Source organism: Corvus hawaiiensis, chromosome 23 (genome assembly GCF_020740725.1).
Source record: "Corvus hawaiiensis isolate bCorHaw1 chromosome 23, bCorHaw1.pri.cur, whole genome shotgun sequence".
Taxonomy (NCBI): Eukaryota; Metazoa; Chordata; class Aves; order Passeriformes; family Corvidae; genus Corvus; species Corvus hawaiiensis.
In genome coordinates this window covers 1,518,984-1,539,706 of record NC_063235.1, presented here as the reverse complement: position 1 = coordinate 1,539,706, position 20,723 = coordinate 1,518,984, and positions in this window count along the sequence as shown.

The following is a 20,723-nucleotide window of genomic DNA, read 5'->3' as shown; positions in this document are numbered from 1 at the left end:
TCCATTCACCTGTAGGGTGCTGTGCTCACCTGTGGGGTGCTGCACTCACCTGTGGGGTGTTCCGCTCACCTGTGGGGTGCTGCACTCCTCTGTGGGATGTTTTACTCACCTGTGGGGTTCTAATCTCATCTGTGGGATGCTACACTCAGCTGTGGGGTTCTGTTCTCACCTCTGGGGTGCTGCAATCACCTGTGGGGTGCTGCACTCACCTGAGGGGTGCTGCACACCCACTGAAGGGTGTTCCACTCACCTGTGGGGTGCTGCGCTCACCTCTGGGGTTTTCCAGTCACCTGAGGGATGCTGCGCTCACCTGAAGGGTGCTGCACTCACCTGAGGGGTGCTGCACTCACCTGTGGGATGCTGCACTCACCTGAGGGGTGCTGCACTCACGTGTGGGGTTCTGCACTCACCTGTGGGGCGCTGCGCTCACTTGAGGGGTGTTCCACTCACCTGTGGGGTGCTGTGCTCACCTGTATGGGGCTGGGCTCACTTGTGGCCTTCTGCACTCACCTGAGGGGTGCTGCACTCATCTGTGGGGTGCTGCGCTCACCTCTGGAGTGCTCCAATCACCTGAAAGGTGCTCCAATCACTTGTGGGATGCTGCGCTCACCTGAGGGGTGTTTAACTCACCTGAGAGGTGCTGCGCTCACGTGTGGGGTTCTGCACTCACCTGTGGGGCGCTGCGCTCACTTGAGGGGTGTTCCACTCACCTGTGGGGTGCTGTGCTCACCTGTATGGGGCTGGGCTCACTTGTGGCCTTCTGCACTCACCTGAGGGGTGTTGCACTCACCTGAGGGGTGCTGCGCCCACCTGTGCGGTACTCCAATCACCTGTGGGGTGCTGCACTCACCTGTGGGGTGCTGCGCTCACCTGTGGGGAGCTGCACTCACCTCTCGGGTGCTGCACTCACCTGAGGGGTGCTGCGCTCACCTGAGGGGTGCTGCACATCCACTGAAGGTTGTTCCACTCACCTGTGGGGTGCTGCGCTCACCTCTGGGGTTTTCCCGTCACCTGAGGAATGCTGCGCTCACCTGAGGGGTGTTCTGCTCACCTGTGGGGTGCTGAGCTCACCTGAGGGGTGCTGTTCTCACCTGAGGGGTGCTGCACTCACCTGTGGGGTTCTGTTCTCACCTCTGGTGTGCTGCACTCACCTGTGGGGTGCTGCGCTCACCTCTCGGGTGCTGCGCTCACCTGAAGGGCGTTCCACTCACCTGTGGGGTGCTGCGCACACCTGAGGGGTGTTCCACTCACCTGTGGGGTGCTGTGCTCACCTGTGGGATGCTGCACTCACCTCTGGGGTTTTCCAGTCACCTGAGGGATGCTGCGCTCACCTGAGGGGTGTTCTGCTCACCTGTGGGGTGCTGCGCTCACCTGAGGGGTGTTCCACTCATCTGTGGGGTGCTGCACTCACCTGAGGGGTGTTCCACTCACCTGAGGGGTGCTGTGCTCACCTGAGAGGTGCTTCACTCACCTATGGGGTGCTGCGCTCACCTGTGGGGTGTTTTACTCAGGTGAGGGGTTCTGTGCTCACCTGAGAGGTGCCGCGCTCACCTGTGGGGTGCTCCTCTCACCTGAGGGGTGCTGCACTCACCTGTAGGGTGCTGCACTCATCTGTGGGGTGTTTTACTCACCTGTGGGGTGCTGTGCTCACCTGTGGAGTCCTGCGCTCACCTGTGGCCTTCTGCACTCACCTGTGGGGTGCTGTGCTCACCTGAGGGGTGCTGCGCTCCCCTGTGGGGTGTTTTTACTCACCTGAGGGGTGCTGTGCGCACCTGAAGGGTGTTCCACTCACCTGAGGGGTGCTGTGCTCACCTGAGGACTATCCCACTCACCTGAGGGGTGCTGTGCTAACCTGTGGGCGTCTGCAAACACCTGTGGGGTGTTCCCCTCACCTGTGGGGTGCTGCACTCCCCTGTGGGATGTTTTACTCACCTGTGGGGTTCTAATCTCATCTGTGGGATGCTACACTCACCTGTGGGGTTCTGTTCTCACCTCTGGGGTGCTGCAATCACCTGAGGGGTGCTGCACATCCACTGAAGGGTGTTCCACTCACCTGTGGGGTGCTGCGCTCACCTCTGGGGTTTTCCAGTCACCTGAGGGATGCTGCGCTCACCTGAGGGGTGTTCTGCTCACCTGTGGGGTGCTGAGCTCACCTGAGGGGTGCTGCACTCACCTGTGGGGTGCTGCACTCACCTGTGGGGTTCTGTGCTCACCTCTGGGGTGTTCCACTCACCTGAGGGGTGCTGAGCTCACCTGTGGGGTGCTGTGCTCACCTCTGGGGTGTTCCACTCACCTGAGTGGTGCTGCGCTCACCTGTGGGGTTCTGTGCTCACCTGAGGGGTGCTCCACTCACCTGAGGGGTGCTCCACTCACCTGAGGGGTTTTCCACTCACCTGTAGGCTGCTGCACTCATCTGTGGGGGGTTTTACTCACCTATGGGGTGCGGCGATCACCTGTGGGGTGTTCCATTCACCTGTGGGGTGCTGCACCCACCTGTGGTGTTCCGCACTCACCTGAGGGGTGTTCCACTCACCTGAGGGGTGCTGGGCTCACCTGAGGACTATCCCACTCACCTGAGGGGTGCTGTGCTAACCTGTGGGCTTCTGCACACACCTGTGGGGTGTTCCACTCACCTGAGTGGTGCTGCACTCACCTGTGGCGTCCTGCACTCACCTCCGGGGTGCTGTGCTCACCTGAGGGGTGCTCCAATCACCTGAGAGGTGCTGCGCTCACCTGAGGGGTGCTGCACATCCACTGAAGGTTGTTCCACTCACCTGTGGGGTGCTGCGCTCACCTCTGGGGTTTTCCAGTCACCTGAGGAATGCTGCGCTCACCTGAGGGGTGTTCTGCTCACCTGTGGGGTGCCGAGCTCACCTGAGGGGTGCTGCACTCACCTGAGGGGTGCTGCACTCACCTGTGGGGTTCTGTGCTCACCTGAGGGGTGCTGCACTCACCTGAGGAGTGCTGTGCTCGCCTGAGGGGTGCTGTGCTCACCTGAGGGGTGCTGCACATCCACTGAAGGGTGTTCCACTCACCTGTGGGGTGCTGCGCACACCTCTGGGGTTTTCCAGTCACCTGAGGGATGCTGCGCTCACCTGAGGGGTGTTCTGCTCACCTGTGGGGTGCTGAGCTCACCTGAGGGGTGCTGCACTCACCTGAGGGGTGCTGCACTCACCTGTGGGGTTCTGTGCTCACCTGAGGGGTGCTGCACTCACCTGAGGAGTGCTGTGCTCGCCTGAGGGGTGCTGTGCTCACCTGAGGGGTGCTGTGCTCGCCTGTGGTGTGCTGCACTCGCCTGTGGGGTGCTCCACTCACCTGTGGGGATCTCCATTCACCTGAGGGTAGCTGCACTCACCTGAGAGGTGCTGCGCTCACCTGTGGGGTGCTGCGCTCACCTGAGGGGTGTTCCACTCACCTGAGGGGTGCTGTGCTCACCTGTATGGTGCTGGGCTCACCTGTGGCCTTCTGCACGCGCCTGAGAGGTGCTGCACTCACCTGTGGGGTGCTGCGCTCACCTGTGGGGTGCTCCAATCACCTGTAGGGTGCTGCACTCACCTGTGGGGTGCTGTGCTCACCTGAGGGGTGCTGCACTCACCTGTGGGGTGCTGCGCTCACCTCTGGGGTGTTCCACTCACCTGAGGGGTGCTCCACTCACCTGAGGGGTTTTCCACTCACCTGTAGGCTGCTGCACTCATCTGTGGGGGGTTTTACTCACCTATGGGGTGCGGCGATCACCTGTGGGGTGTTCCATTCACCTGTGGGGTGCTGCACCCACCTGTGGTGTTCCGCACTCACCTGAGGGGTGTTCCACTCACCTGAGCGGGTGTTTTACTCACCTGAGGACTATCCCACTCACCTGAGGGGTGCTGTGCTAACCTGTGGGCTTCTGCACACACCTGTGGGGTGTTCCACTCACCTGTGGGGTGCTGCGCTCCTCTGTGGGGTGTTTTACTCACCTGTGGGGTTCTAATCTCATCTGTGGGATGCTACACTCACCTGTGGGGTTCTGTTCTCACCTCTGGGGTGCTGCAATCACCTGTGGGGTGCTGCACTCACCTGAGGAATGCTGCACTCACCTGAGGGGTGTTTAACTCACCTGTAGGGTGCTGCACTCACCTGAGGGGTGCTCCACTCACCTGAGAGGTGCTGCGCTCACGTGTGGGGTTCTGCACTCACCTGTGGGGCGCTGCGCTCACTTCAGGGGTGTTCCACTCATCTGTGGGGTGCTGTGCTCACCTGTATGGGGCTGGGCTCACTTGTGGCCTTCTGCACTCACCTGAGGGGCGCTGCGCTCACTTGAGGGGTGTTCCACTCACCTGAGAGGTGCTGCACTCCTCTGTGGGGTGTTTTACTCACCTGTGGGGTTCTGTTCTCACCTCTGGTGTGCTGCACTCACCTGTGGGGCGCTGCGCTCACCTCTCGGGTGCTGCACTCACCTGAAGGGCGTTCCACTCACCTGTGGGGTGCTGCGCACACCTGAGGGGTGTTCCATTCACCTGTAGGGTGCTGTGCTCACCTGTGGGGTGCTGCACTCACCTGTGGGGTGTTCCGCTCACCTGTGGGGTGCTGCACTCCTCTGTGGGATGTTTTACTCACCTGTGGGGTTCTAATCTCATCTGTGGGATGCTACACTCAGCTGTGAGGTTCTGTTCTCACCTCTGGGGTGCTGCAATCACCTGTGGGGTGCTGCACTCACCTGAGGGGTGCTGCACACCCACTGAAGGGTGTTCCACTCACCTGTGGGGTGCTGCGCTCACCTCTGGGGTTTTCCAGTCACCTGAGGGATGCTGCGCTCACCTGAAGGGTGCTGCACTCACCTGAGGGGTGCTGCACTCACCTGTGGGATGCTGCACTCACCTGAGGGGTGCTGCACTCACGTGTGGGGTTCTGCACTCACCTGTGGGGCGCTGCGCTCACTTGAGGGGTGTTCCACTCACCTGTGGGGTGCTGTGCTCACCTGTATGGGGCTGGGCTCACTTGTGGCCTTCTGCACTCACTTGAGGGGTGCTGCACTCATCTGTGGGGTGCTGCGCTCACCTCTGGAGTGCTCCAATCACCTGAAAGGTGCTCCAATCACTTGTGGGATGCTGCGCTCACCTGAGGGGTGTTTAACTCACCTGAGAGGTGCTGCGCTCACGTGTGGGGTTCTGCACTCACCTGTGGGGCGCTGCGCTCACTTGAGGGGTGTTCCACTCACCTGTGGGGTGCTGTGCTCACCTGTATGGGGCTGGGCTCACTTGTGGCCTTCTGCACTCACCTGAGGGGTGTTGCACTCACCTGAGGGGTGCTGCGCCCACCTGTGCGGTACTCCAATCACCTGTGGGGTGCTGCACTCACCTGTGGGGTGCTGCGCTCACCTGTGGGGAGCTGCACTCACCTCTCGGGTGCTGCACTCACCTGAGGGGTGCTGCGCTCACCTGAGGGGTGCTGCACATCCACTGAAGGTTGTTCCACTCACCTGTGGGGTGCTGCGCTCACCTCTGGGGTTTTCCCGTCACCTGAGGAATGCTGCGCTCACCTGAGGGGTGTTCTGCTCACCTGTGGGGTGCTGAGCTCACCTGAGGGGTGCTGTTCTCACCTGAGGGGTGCTGCACTCACCTGTGGGGTTCTGTTCTCACCTCTGGTGTGCTGCACTCACCTGTGGGGTGCTGCGCTCACCTCTCGGGTGCTGCGCTCACCTGAAGGGCGTTCCACTCACCTGTGGGGTGCTGCGCACACCTGAGGGGTGTTCCACTCACCTGTGGGGTGCTGTGCTCACCTGTGGGATGCTGCACTCACCTCTGGGGTTTTCCAGTCACCTGAGGGATGCTGCGCTCACCTGAGGGGTGTTCTGCTCACCTGTGGGGTGCTGCGCTCACCTGAGGGGTGTTCCACTCATCTGTGGGGTGCTGCACTCACCTGAGGGGTGTTCCACTCACCTGAGGGGTGCTGTGCTCACCTGAGAGGTGCTTCACTCACCTATGGGGTGCTGCGCTCACCTGTGGGGTGTTTTACTCAGGTGAGGGGTTCTGTGCTCACCTGAGAGGTGCCGCGCTCACCTGTGGGGTGCTCCTCTCACCTGAGGGGTGCTGCACTCACCTGTAGGGTGCTGCACTCATCTGTGGGGTGTTTTACTCACCTGTGGGGTGCTGTGCTCACCTGTGGAGTCCTGCGCTCACCTGTGGCCTTCTGCACTCACCTGTGGGGTGCTGTGCTCACCTGAGGGGTGCTGCGCTCCCCTGTGGGGTGTTTTTACTCACCTGAGGGGTGCTGTGCGCACCTGAAGGGTGTTCCACTCACCTGAGGGGTGCTGTGCTCACCTGAGGACTATCCCACTCACCTGAGGGGTGCTGTGCTAACCTGTGGGCGTCTGCAAACACCTGTGGGGTGTTCCCCTCACCTGTGGGGTGCTGCACTCCCCTGTGGGATGTTTTACTCACCTGTGGGGTTCTAATCTCATCTGTGGGATGCTACACTCACCTGTGGGGTTCTGTTCTCACCTCTGGGGTGCTGCAATCACCTGAGGGGTGCTGCACATCCACTGAAGGGTGTTCCACTCACCTGTGGGGTGCTGCGCTCACCTCTGGGGTTTTCCAGTCACCTGAGGGATGCTGCGCTCACCTGAGGGGTGTTCTGCTCACCTGTGGGGTGCTGAGCTCACCTGAGGGGTGCTGCACTCACCTGTGGGGTGCTGCACTCACCTGTGGGGTTCTGTGCTCACCTCTGGGGTGTTCCACTCACCTGAGGGGTGCTGAGCTCACCTGTGGGGTGCTGTGCTCACCTCTGGGGTGTTCCACTCACCTGAGTGGTGCTGCGCTCACCTGTGGGGTTCTGTGCTCACCTGAGGGGTGCTCCACTCACCTGAGGGGTGCTCCACTCACCTGAGGGGTTTTCCACTCACCTGTAGGCTGCTGCACTCATCTGTGGGGGGTTTTACTCACCTATGGGGTGCGGCGATCACCTGTGGGGTGTTCCATTCACCTGTGGGGTGCTGCACCCACCTGTGGTGTTCCGCACTCACCTGAGGGGTGTTCCACTCACCTGAGGGGTGCTGGGCTCACCTGAGGACTATCCCACTCACCTGAGGGGTGCTGTGCTAACCTGTGGGCTTCTGCACACACCTGTGGGGTGTTCCACTCACCTGAGTGGTGCTGCACTCACCTGTGGCGTCCTGCACTCACCTCCGGGGTGCTGTGCTCACCTGAGGGGTGCTCCAATCACCTGAGAGGTGCTGCGCTCACCTGAGGGGTGCTGCACATCCACTGAAGGTTGTTCCACTCACCTGTGGGGTGCTGCGCTCACCTCTGGGGTTTTCCAGTCACCTGAGGAATGCTGCGCTCACCTGAGGGGTGTTCTGCTCACCTGTGGGGTGCCGAGCTCACCTGAGGGGTGCTGCACTCACCTGAGGGGTGCTGCACTCACCTGTGGGGTTCTGTGCTCACCTGAGGGGTGCTGCACTCACCTGAGGAGTGCTGTGCTCGCCTGAGGGGTGCTGTGCTCACCTGAGGGGTGCTGCACATCCACTGAAGGGTGTTCCACTCACCTGTGGGGTGCTGCGCACACCTCTGGGGTTTTCCAGTCACCTGAGGGATGCTGCGCTCACCTGAGGGGTGTTCTGCTCACCTGTGGGGTGCTGAGCTCACCTGAGGGGTGCTGCACTCACCTGTGGGGTTCTGTGCTCACCTGAGGGGTGCTGCACTCACCTCAGGGGTGCTGCGCTCACCTTTGGGGTGCTGCACGCATCTGTGGGGTGTTTTACTCACCTGAGGGGTGCTGTGCTCGCCTGAGGGGTGCTGCGCTCATCTGTGGGGTGCTGCACTCACCTGTGGGGTGCTGCGATCACCTGTGGCGTTCTGCACTCACCTGTGGGGTGCTGCGTTCACCTGAGTGGTGCTGCTCTCACCTGAAAGGTGTTCCACTCACCTGTGGGGTGCTGCGCTCACCTGAGGGGTGTTCCAGTCACCTGTGGGGTGCTGCACTCACCTGTGCGGTGTTCCACTCACCTGTGGGGCGCTGTGCTCACCTGAGGGGTGCTGTGCTCGCCTGTGGTGTGCTGCACTCACCTGAAGGGCGTTCCACTCACCTGTGGGGTGCTGCGCTCACCTGAGTGGTGCTGCACTCCCTTGAGGGGTGCTGCGCTCACCTGTGGTGTGTTTAACTGACCTGTGGGGTTCTGCACTCACCTGTGGGGTGTTTTACTCACCTGTGGGGGCCTGAGCTCACCTGTTGGGTGCTCCATTAACCTGAGGGTTGCTGCACTCACCTGCAGGGTGCTGCACTCACCTGAGGGGTGCTCCACTCACCTGAGAGGTGCTGCGCTCACCTGTGGGGTTCTGCGCTCACCTGTGGGGTGCTGCACTCACCTGTGGGGTTCTGCACTCACCTGATGGGTGTTGCACTCACCTGTGGGGTGCTGTGCACACCGGATGGGTGCTGTGCTCACCTGAGCGGTGCTGCGCTCACCGGAGGGGTATCCCACTCTCCTGAGGGGTGCTGTGCTCACCTGAGCGGTGTTCCACTCACCTGTGGGATGCTGCACTCACCTGAGGGGTGCTGCACTCACCTGTGGTGTGTTTAACTCACCTGAGGGGTTCTGCATTCACCTGAGGGGTGGTCCTCTCACCTGTGGGGTGTTTTACTCACCTGTGGGAGGCTGAGCTCACCTGTGGGGTGTTCCACTCATCTGTGGGGTGCTGCACTCACCTGAGGGGTGCTCCACTCACCTGAGAGGTGCTGCGCTCACCTGTGGGGTTCTGCACTCACCTGTGGGGCGCTGTGCTCACCTGAGGGGTGTTCCGCTCACCGCAGGGGTATTCCACTCACCTGAGGGGTGCTGTGCTCACCTGTATGGTGCTGGGCTCACCTGTGGCCTTCTGCACTCACCTGAGGGGTGCTGTGCTCGCCTGAGGGGTGCTGTGCTCACCTGAGGGGTGCTGCACTCACCTGTGTGGTGCTGTGCTCGCCTGTGGGACGCTGCACTCACCTGAGGGGTGTTCCACTCACCTGAGGTGTGCTGTGCTCACCTGTGGGACGCTGCACTCACCTGAGGGGTGTTCCACTCAACTGAGTGGTGCTATGCTCACCTGAGTGGTGTTCCACTCACCTGTGGGATGCTGCACTCACCTGTGGGGTTCTGCACTCACCTGAGGGGTGCTGCACTCACCTGTGCGGTTCTGTGCTCACCTGAGGGGTGTTGCACTCACCTGAGGGTTGCTCCACTCACCTCTGGGGTGCTGCACTCACCTGTGGCGTTCTCTACTCACCTGAGGGGTGCTGCACTCACCTGTGGGGTGTTTTACTCACCTGTGGGGGGCTGAGCTCACCTGTGGCATACTGTGCTCACCTGAGGGGTGCTGCACTCACCTGAGGGGTGCTGTGCTCGCCTGAGGGGTGCTGCGCTCACCTGTGGGGTGCTGCACTCACCTGTGGGGTGCTGCGTTCACCAGAGGGGTGCTGCGCTCACCTGTGCGGTGTTCCACTCACCTGAGGGGTGCTGTGCTCACCTGTGGGGTGTTTTACTCACCTGTGGGTGCTGCTCTCACCTGAAAGGTGTTCCACTCACCTGTGGGGTGCTGCGTTCACCTGAGGGGTGCTGCGCTCACCTGAGGTGTGCTCCACTCACCTGAGGGGTGCTGCACTCACCTGAGTGGTGCTCCACTCATCTGTGGGGTGTTTTACTCACCTTTGGAGTGCTGAGCTCACCTGAGGGATGCTGTGTTCGCCTGTTTGGTGCTGCAATCACCTGAGGGGTGCTGCGCTCACCTGCGGGGTTCTGTGCTCACCTGTGGGGTGCTCCACTCACCTGAGGGGTGCTGCACTCACCTGAGGGTTGCTGGGCTCACCTGTGGGGTTCTGCACTCACCTGAGCGGTGTTCCACTCATCTGTGGGGTGCTGCGCTCACCTGTGGGATGCTGCACTCACCTGTGGGGTGCTGGGCTCACCTCTGGGGTGCTCCAATCACCTGTGGGATGCTGCGCTCACCTGTGGGGTGCTGCGCTCACCTGTGGCGTTCTGCACGCACCTGTAGGGTGCTGCACTCACCTGAGGGGTTCTGCACTCACCTGACCGGTGTTCCACTCACCTGTGGGATGCAGCACTCACCTGAGGGGTGCTCCACTCACCTGAGGGGTGCTGCACTCACCTGTGGGGTTCTCTGCTCACCTGAGGGGTGCTGCACTCACCTGTGGGTTGTTTTACTCACCTGTGGGGGGCTGAGCTCACCTGAGGGGTGCTGTGCTCGCCTGTGGTGTGCTGCACTCACCTGTGGGGTGCTCCACTCACCTGTGGGGATCTCCATTCACCTGAGAGCAGCTGCACTCACCTGAGAGGTGCTGCGCTCACCTGTGGGGTGCTGCGCTCACCTGAGGGGTGTTCCACTCACCTGAGGGGTGCTGTGCTCACCTGTATGGTGCTGGGCTCACCTGTGGCCTTCTGCACTCGCCTGAGAGGTGCTGCACTCACCTGTGGGGTGCTGCGCTCACCTGTGGGGTGCTCCAATCACCTGTGGGGTGCTGCACTCACCTGTGGGGTGCTGTGCTCACCTGAGGGGTGCTGCACTCACCTGTGGGGTGCTGCACTCACCTGTGGGGTGCTGCGCTCACCTCTGGGGTGTTCCACTCACCTGAGGGGTGCTGAGCTCACCTGAGGGGTGCTGTGCTCGCCTGTGGTGTGCTGCACTCACCTGTGGGGTGCTGCGCTCACCTGTGGCATTCTGCACTCACCTGAGGGGTGTTTCACTCACCTGAGTGGTGCTGAGCTCACCTGTGGGGTTCTGTGCTCACCTGAGGGGTGCTCCACTCACCTGAGGGGTTTTCCACTCACCTGTAGGCTGCTGCACTCATCTGTGGGGGGTTTTACTCACCTATGGGGTGCGGCGATCACCTGTGGGGTGTTCCATTCACCTGTGGGGTGCTGCACCCACCTGTGGTGTTCCGCACTCACCTGAGGCGTGTTCCACTCACCTGAGCGGGTGTTTTACTCACCTGAGGACTATCCCACTCACCTGAGGGGTGCTGTGCTAACCTGTGGGCTTCTGCACACACCTGAGGGGTGTTCCACTCACCTGTGGGGTGCTGCGCTCCTCTGTGGGGTGTTTTACTCACCTGTGGGGTTCTAATCTCATCTGTGGGATGCTACACTCACCTGTGGGGTTCTGTTCTCACCTCTGGGGTGCTGCAATCACCTGTGGGGTGCTGCACTCACCTGAGGAATGCTGCACTCACCTGAGGGGTGTTTAACTCACCTGTAGGGTGCTGCACTCACCTGAGGGGTGCTCCACTCACCTGAGAGGTGCTGCGCTCACGTGTGGGGTCCTGCACTCACCTGTGGGGCGCTGCGCTCACTTGAGGGGTGTTCCCCTCACCTGTGGGGTGCTGTGCTCACCTGTATGGGGCTGGGCTCACTTGTGGCCTTCTGCACTCACCTGAGGGGTGCTCCACTCACCTGAGGGGTGCTGCGCTCGCCTGTGGGGTGCTGCACTCACCTGAGAGGTGCTGCACTCACCTGTAGGTAGCTGCCCTCACCTGTAGGGTGTTTTACTCACCAGAGGGGTGTTCCACTCACCTGAGGGGTGCTGCGCTCACCTGTGGGGTTCTGCACTCACCTGAGGGGTGTTCCACTCATCTGAGTGGTGCTGCGCTCACCTGAGGGGTTCTGTGCTCACCTGAGGGGTGCTGCATTCACCTGAGAGGTGCTGTGCTCACCTGAGGGGTTCTATTCTCACCTGAGGGGTGCGGCGCTCACCTGAGGTGTGCTGCGCTCACCTGTGGGGTGTTCCACTCACCTGAGTGGTGCTGGGCTCACCTGAGGACTATCCCACTCACCTGAGGGGTGCTGCACTCACCTGTGCGGTTCTGTGCTCACCTGAGTGGTGCTGCACTCCCTTGAGGGGTGCTGCGCTCACCTGTGGTGTGTTTAACTGACCTGTGGGGTTCTGCACTCACCTGTGGGGTGTTTTACTCACCTGTGGGGGCCGGAGCTCACCTGTTGGGTGCTCCATTAACCTGAGGGTTGCTGCACTCACCTGCAGGGTGCTGCACTCACCTGAGGGGTGCTCCACTCACCTGAGAGGTGCTGCGCTCACCTGTGGGGTTCTGCGCTCACCTGTGGGGTGCTGCACTCACCTGTGGGGTTCTGCACTCACCTGATGGGTGTTGCACTCACCTGTGGGGTGCTGTGCACACCGGATGGGTGCTGTGCTCACCTGAGCGGTGCTGCGCTCACCGGAGGGGTATCCCACTCTCCTGAGGGGTGCTGTGCTCACCTGAGCGGTGTTCCACTCACCTGTGGGATGCTGCACTCACCTGAGGGGTGCTGCACTCACCTGTGGTGTGTTTAACTCACCTGAGGGGTTCTGCATTCACCTGAGGGGTGGTCCTCTCACCTGTGGGGTGTTTTACTCACCTGTGGGAGGCTGAGCTCACCTGTGGGGTGTTCCACTCATCTGTGGGGTGCTGCACTCACCTGAGGGGTGCTCCACTCACCTGAGAGGTGCTGCGCTCACCTGTGGGGTTCTGCACTCACCTGTGGGGCGCTGTGCTCACCTGAGGGGTGTTCCACTCACCGCAGGGGTATTCCACTCACCTGAGGGGTGCTGTGCTCACCTGTATGGTGCTGGGCTCACCTGTGGCCTTCTGCACTCACCTGAGGGGTGCTGTGCTCGCCTGAGGGGTGCTGTGCTCACCTGAGGGGTGCTGCACTCACCTGTGTGGTGCTGTGCTCGCCTGTGGGACGCTGCACTCACCTGAGGGGTGTTCCACTCACCTGAGGTGTGCTGTGCTCACCTGTGGGACGCTGCACTCACCTGAGGGGTGTTCCACTCAACTGAGTGGTGCTATGCTCACCTGAGTGGTGTTCCACTCACCTGTGGGATGCTGCACTCACCTGTGGGGTTCTGCACTCACCTGAGGGGTGCTGCACTCACCTGTGCGGTTCTGTGCTCACCTGAGGGGTGCTGCACTCACCTGAGGGGTTCTGTGCTCACCTGTGGCGTTCTGCACTCACCTGAGGGGTGTTGCACTCACCTGAGGGTTGCTCCACTCACCTCTGGGGTGCTGCACTCACCTGTGGCGTTCTCTACTCACCTGAGGGGTGCTGCACTCACCTGTGGGGTGTTTTACTCACCTGTGGGGGGCTGAGCTCACCTGTGGCATACTGTGCTCACCTGAGGGGTGCTGCACTCACCTGAGGGGTGCTGTGCTCGCCTGAGGGGTGCTGCGCTCACCTGAGCGGTGCTGCACATTCACTGAAGGGTGTTCCACTCACCTGTGGGGTGCTGCGCTCACCTCTGGGGTTTTCCAGTCACCTGAGGGATGCTGCGCTCACCTGAGGGGTGTTCTGCTCACCTGTGGGGTGCTGAGCTCACCTGGGGGGTGCTGCACTCACCTGAGGGGTGCTGCACTCACCTGTGGGGTTCTGTGCTCACCTGAGGGGTGCTGCACTCACCTGAGGGGTGCTGTGCTCGCCTGAGGGGTGCTGCGCACACCTGTGGCGTTCTGCACTCACCTGTGCGGTGTTCCACTCACCTGAGGGGTGCTGTGCTCACCTGAGGGGTGCTCCACTCACCTCAGGGGTGCTTCGCTCACCTTTGGGGTGCTGCACGCATCTGTGGGGTGTTTTACTCACCTGAGGGGTGCTGTGCTCGCCTGAGGGGTGCTGCGCTCACCTGTGGGGTGCTGCACTCACCTGTGGGGTGCTGCGTTCACCAGAGGGGTGCTGCGCTCACCTGTGCGGTGTTCCACTCACCTGAGGGGTGCTGTGCTCACCTGTGGGGTGTTTTACTCACCTGTGGGTGCTGCTCTCACCTGAAAGGTGTTCCACTCACCTGTGGGGTGCTGCGTTCACCTGAGGGGTGCTGCGCTCACCTGAGGTGTGCTCCACTCACCTGAGGGGTGCTGCACTCACCTGAGTGGTGCTCCACTCCTCTGTGGAGTGTTTTACTCACCTATGGAGTGCTGAGCTCACCTGAGGGATGCTGTGTTCGCCTGTTTGGTGCTGCAATCACCTGAGGGGTGCTGCGCTCACCTGCGGGGTTCTGTGCTCACCTGTGGGGTGCTCCACTCACCTGAGGGGTGCTGCACTCACCTGAGGGTTGCTGGGCTCACCTGTGGGGTTCTGCACTCACCTGAGCGGTGTTCCACTCATCTGTGGGGTGCTGCGCTCACCTGTGGGATGCTGCACTCACCTGTGGGGTGCTGGGCTCACCTCTGGGGTGCTCCAATCACCTGTGGGATGCTGCGCTCACCTGTGGGGTGCTGCGCTCACCTGTGGCGTTCTGCACGCACCTGTAGGGTGCTGCACTCACCTGAGGGGTTCTGCACTCACCTGACCGGTGTTCCACTCACCTGTGGGATGCAGCACTCACCTGAGGGGTGCTCCACTCACCTGAGGGGTGCTGCACTCACCTGTGGGGTTCTCTGCTCACCTGAGGGGTGCTGCACTCACCTGTGGGTTGTTTTACTCACCTGTGGGGGGCTGAGCTCACCTGAGGGGTGCTGTGCTCGCCTGTGGTGTGCTGCACTCACCTGTGGGGTGCTCCACTCACCTGTGGGGATCTCCATTCACCTGAGAGCAGCTGCACTCACCTGAGAGGTGCTGCGCTCACCTGTGGGGTGCTGCGCTCACCTGAGGGGTGTTCCACTCACCTGAGGGGTGCTGTGCTCACCTGTATGGTGCTGGGCTCACCTGTGGCCTTCTGCACTCGCCTGAGAGGTGCTGCACTCACCTGTGGGGTGCTGCGCTCACCTGTGGGGTGCTCCAATCACCTGTGGGGTGCTGCACTCACCTGTGGGGTGCTGTGCTCACCTGAGGGGTGCTGCACTCACCTGTGGGGTGCTGCACTCACCTGTGGGGTGCTGCGCTCACCTCTGGGGTGTTCCACTCACCTGAGGGGTGCTGAGCTCACCTGAGGGGTGCTGTGCTCGCCTGTGGTGTGCTGCACTCACCTGTGGGGTGCTGCGCTCACCTGTGGCATTCTGCACTCACCTGAGGGGTGTTTCACTCACCTGAGTGGTGCTGAGCTCACCTGTGGGGTTCTGTGCTCACCTGAGGGGTGCTCCACTCACCTGAGGGGTTTTCCACTCACCTGTAGGATGCTGCACTCATCTGTGTGGGGTTTTACTCACCTATGGGGTGCGGCGATCACCTGTGGGGTGTTCCATTCACCTGTGGGGTGCTGCACCCACCTGTGGTGTTCCGCACTCACCTGAGGCGTGTTCCACTCACCTGAGCGGGTGTTTTACTCACCTGAGGACTATCCCACTCACCTGAGGGGTGCTGTGCTAACCTGTGGGCTTCTGCACACACCTGAGGGGTGTTCCACTCACCTGTGGGGTGCTGCGCTCCTCTGTGGGGTGTTTTACTCACCTGTGGGGTTCTAATCTCATCTGTGGGATGCTACACTCACCTGTGGGGTTCTGTTCTCACCTCTGGGGTGCTGCAATCACCTGTGGGGTGCTGCACTCACCTGAGGAATGCTGCACTCACCTGAGGGGTGTTTAACTCACCTGTAGGGTGCTGCACTCACCTGAGGGGTGCTCCACTCACCTGAGAGGTGCTGCGCTCACGTGTGGGGTCCTGCACTCACCTGTGGGGCGCTGCGCTCACTTGAGGGGTGTTCCCCTCACCTGTGGGGTGCTGTGCTCACCTGTATGGGGCTGGGCTCACTTGTGGCCTTCTGCACTCACCTGAGGGGTGCTCCACTCACCTGAGGGGTGCTGCGCTCGCCTGTGGGGTGCTGCACTCACCTGAGAGGTGCTGCACTCACCTGTAGGTAGCTGCCCTCACCTGTAGGGTGTTTTACTCACCAGAGGGGTGTTCCACTCACCTGAGGGGTGCTGCGCTCACCTGTGGGGTTCTGCACTCACCTGAGGGGTGTTCCACTCATCTGAGTGGTGCTGCGCTCACCTGAGGGGTTCTGTGCTCACCTGAGGGGTGCTGCATTCACCTGAGAGGTGCTGTGCTCACCTGAGGGGTTCTATTCTCACCTGAGGGGTGCGGCGCTCACCTGAGGTGTGCTGCGCTCACCTGTGGGGTGTTCCACTCACCTGAGTGGTGCTGGGCTCACCTGAGGACTATCCCACTCACCTGAGGGGTGCTGCACTCACCTGTGCGGTTCTGTGCTCACCTGAGGGGTGCTGCACTCACCTGAGGGGTTCTGTGCTCACCTGTGGCGTTCTGCACTCACCTGAGGGGTGTTGCACTCACCTGAGGGTTGCTCCACTCACCTCTGGGGTGCTGCACTCACCTGTGGCGTTCTCTACTCACCTGAGGGGTGCTGCACTCACCTGTGGGGTGTTTTACTCACCTGTGGGGGGCTGAGCTCACCTGTGGCATACTGTGCTCACCTGAGGGGTGCTGCACTCACCTGAGGGGTGCTGTGCTCGCCTGAGGGGTGCTGCGCTCACCTGAGCGGTGCTGCACATTCACTGAAGGGTGTTCCACTCACCTGTGGGGTGCTGCGCTCACCTCTGGGGTTTTCCAGTCACCTGAGGGATGCTGCGCTCACCTGAGGGGTGTTCTGCTCACCTGTGGGGTGCTGAGCTCACCTGGGGGGTGCTGCACTCACCTGAGGGGTGCTGCACTCACCTGTGGGGTTCTGTGCTCACCTGAGGGGTGCTGCACTCACCTGAGGGGTGCTGTGCTCGCCTGAGGGGTGCTGCGCGCACCTGTGGCGTTCTGCACTCACCTGTGCGGTGTTCCACTCACCTGAGGGGTGCTGTGCTCACCTGAGGGGTGCTCCACTCACCTCAGGGGTGCTTCGCTCACCTTTGGGGTGCTGCACGCATCTGTGGGGTGTTTTACTCACCTGAGGGGTGCTGTGCTCGCCTGAGGGGTGCTGCGCTCACCTGTGGGGTGCTGCACTCACCTGTGGGGTGCTGCGTTCACCAGAGGGGTGCTGCGCTCACCTGTGCGGTGTTCCACTCACCTGAGGGGTGCTGTGCTCACCTGTGGGGTGTTTTACTCACCTGTGGGTGCTGCTCTCACCTGAAAGGTGTTCCACTCACCTGTGGGGTGCTGCGTTCACCTGAGGGGTGCTGCGCTCACCTGAGGGGTGCTGCACTCACCTGAGTGGTGCTCCACTCATCTGTGGGGTGTTTTACTCACCTATGGAGTGCTGAGCTCACCTGAGGGATGCTGTGTTCGCCTGTTTGGTGCTGCAATCACCTGAGGGGTGCTGCGCTCACCTGCGGGGTTCTGTGCTCACCTGTGGGGTGCTCCACTCACCTGAGGGGTGCTGCACTCACCTGAGGGTTGCTGCGCTCACGTGTGGGGTTCTGCACTCACCTGTGGGGCGCTGCGCTCACTTGAGGGGTGTTCCACTCATCTGTGGGGTGCTGTGCTCACCTGTATGGGGCTGGGCTCACTTGTGGCCTTCTGCACTCACCTGAGGGGTGCTCCACTCACCTGAGGGGTGCTGCGCTCACCTGTGGGGTGCTCCACTCACCTGAGAGGTGCTGCACTCCTCTGTGGGGTGTTTTACTCACCTGTGGGGTTCTGTTCTCACCTCTGGTGTGCTGCACTCACCTGTGGGGCGCTGCGCTCACCTCTCGGGTGCTGCACTCACCTGAAGGGCGTTCCACTCACCTGTGGGGTGCTGCGCACACCTGAGGGGTGTTCCATTCACCTGTAGGGTGCTGTGCTCACCTGTGGGGTGCTGCACTCACCTGTGGGGTGTTCCGCTCACCTGTGGGGTGCTGCACTCCTCTGTGGGATGTTTTACTCACCTGTGGGGTTCTAATCTCATCTGTGGGATGCTACACTCAGCTGTGGGGTTCTGTTCTCACCTCTGGGGTGCTGCAATCACCTGTGGGGTGCTGCACTCACCTGAGGGGTGCTGCACACCCACTGAAGGGTGTTCCACTCACCTGTGGGGTGCTGCGCTCACCTCTGGGGTTTTCCAGTCACCTGAGGGATGCTGCGCTCACCTGAAGGGTGCTGCACTCACCTGAGGGGTGCTGCACTCACCTGTGGGATGCTGCACTCACCTGAGGGGTGCTGCACTCACGTGTGGGGTTCTGCACTCACCTGTGGGGCGCTGCGCTCACTTGAGGGGTGTTCCACTCACCTGTGGGGTGCTGTGCTCACCTGTATGGGGCTGGGCTCACTTGTGGCCTTCTGCACTCACTTGAGGGGTGCTGCACTCATCTGTGGGGTGCTGCGCTCACCTCTGGAGTGCTCCAATCACCTGAAAGGTGCTCCAATCATTTGTGGGATGCTGCGCTCACCTGAGGGGTGTTTAACTCACCTGAGAGGTGCTGCGCTCACGTGTGGGGTTCTGCACTCACCTGTGGGGCGCTGCGCTCACTTGAGGGGTGTTCCACTCACCTGTGGGGTGCTGTGCTCACCTGTATGGGGCTGGGCTCACTTGTGGCCTTCTGCACTCACCTGAGGGGTGTTGCACTCACCTGAGGGGTGCTGCGCCCACCTGTGCGGTACTCCAATCACCTGTGGGGTGCTGCACTCACCTGTGGGGTGCTGCGCTCACCTGTGGGGAGCTGCACTCACCTCTCGGGTGCTGCACTCACCTGAGGGGTGCTGCGCTCACCTGAGGGGTGCTGCACATCCACTGAAGGTTGTTCCACTCACCTGTGGGGTGCTGCGCTCACCTCTGGGGTTTTCCCGTCACCTGAGGAATGCTGCGCTCACCTGAGGGGTGTTCTGCTCACCTGTGGGGTGCTGAGCTCACCTGAGGGGTGCTGTTCTCACCTGAGGGGTGCTGCACTCACCTGTGGGGTTCTGTTCTCACCTCTGGTGTGCTGCACTCACCTGTGGGGTGCTGCGCTCACCTCTCGGGTGCTGCGCTCACCTGAAGGGCGTTCCACTCACCTGTGGGGTGCTGCGCACACCTGAGGGGTGTTCCACTCACCTGTGGGGTGCTGTGCTCACCTGTGGGATGCTGCACTCACCTCTGGGGTTTTCCAGTCACCTGAGGGATGCTGCGCTCACCTGAGGGGTGTTCTGCTCACCTGTGGGGTGCTGCGCTCACCTGAGGGGTGTTCCACTCATCTGTGGGGTGCTGCACTCACCTGAGGGGTGTTCCACTCACCTGAGGGGTGCTGTGCTCACCTGAGAGGTGCTTCACTCACCTATGGGGTGCTGCGCTCACCTGTGGGGTGTTTTACTCAGGTGAGGGGTTCTGTGCTCACCTGAGAGGTGCCGCGCTCACCTGTGGGGTGCTCCTCTCACCTGAGGGGTGCTGCACTCACCTGTAGGGTGCTGCACTCATCTGTGGGGTGTTTTACTCACCTGTGGGGTGCTGTGCTCACCTGTGGAGTCCTGCGCTCACCTGTGGCCTTCTGCACTCACCTGTGGGGTGCTGTGCTCACCTGAGGGGTGCTGCGCTCCCCTGTGGGGTGTTTTTACTCACCTGAGGGGTGCTGTGCGCACCTGAAGGGTGTTCCACTCACCTGAGGGGTGCTGTGCTCACCTGAGGACTATCCCACTCACCTGAGGGGTGCTGTGCTAACCTGTGGGCGTCTGCAAACACCTGTGGGGTGTTCCCCTCACCTGTGGGGTGCTGCACTCCCCTGTGGGATGTTTTACTCACCTGTGGGGTTCTAATCTCATCTGTGGGATGCTACACTCACCTGTGGGGTTCTGTTCTCACCTCTGGGGTGCTGCAATCACCTGAGGGGTGCTGCACATCCACTGAAGGGTGTTCCACTCACCTGTGGGGTGCTGCGCTCACCTCTGGGGTTTTCCAGTCACCTGAGGGATGCTGCGCTCACCTGAGGGGTGTTCTGCTCACCTGTGGGGTGCTGAGCTCACCTGAGGGGTGCTGCACTCACCTGTGGGGTGCTGCACTCACCTGTGGGGTTCTGTGCTCACCTCTGGGGTGTTCCACTCACCTGAGGGGTGCTGAGCTCACCTGTGGGGTGCTGTGCTCACCTCTGGGGTGTTCCACTCACCTGAGTGGTGCTGCGCTCACCTGTGGGGTTCTGTGCTCACCTGAGGGGTGCTCCACTCACCTGAGGGGTGCTCCACTCACCTGAGGGGTTTTCCACTCACCTGTAGGCTGCTGCACTCATCTGTGGGGGGTTTTACTCACCTATGGGGTGCGGCGATCACCTGTGGGGTGTTCCATTCACCTGTGGGGTGCTGCACCCACCTGTGGTGTTCCGCACTCACCTGAGGGGTGTTCCACTCACCTGAGGGGTGCTGGGCTCACCTGAGGACTATCCCACTCACCTGAGGGGTGCTGTGCTAACCTGTGGGCTTCTGCACACACCTGTGGGGTGTTCCACTCACCTGAGTGGTGCTGCACTCACCTGTGGCGTCCTGCACTCACCTCCGGGGTGCTGTGCTCACCTGAGGGGTGCTCCAATCACCTGAGAGGTGCTGCGCTCACCTGAGGGGTGCTGCACATCCACTGAAGGTTGTTCCACTCACCTGTGGGGTGCTGCGCTCACCTCTGGGGTTTTCCAGTCACCTGAGGAATGCTGCGCTCACCTGAGGGGTGTTCTGCTCACCTGTGGGGTGCCGAGCTCACCTGAGGGGTGCTGCACTCACCTGAGGGGTGCTGCACTCACCTGTGGGGTTCTGTGCTCACCTGAGGGGTGCTGCACTCACCTGAGGAGTGCTGTGCTCGCCTGAGGGGTGCTGTGCTCACCTGAGGGGTGCTGCACATCCACTGAAGGGTGTTCCACTCACCTGTGGGGTGCTGCGCACACCTCTGGGGTTTTCCAGTCACCTGAGGGATGCTGCGCTCACCTGAGGGGTGTTCTGCTCACCTGTGGGGTGCTGA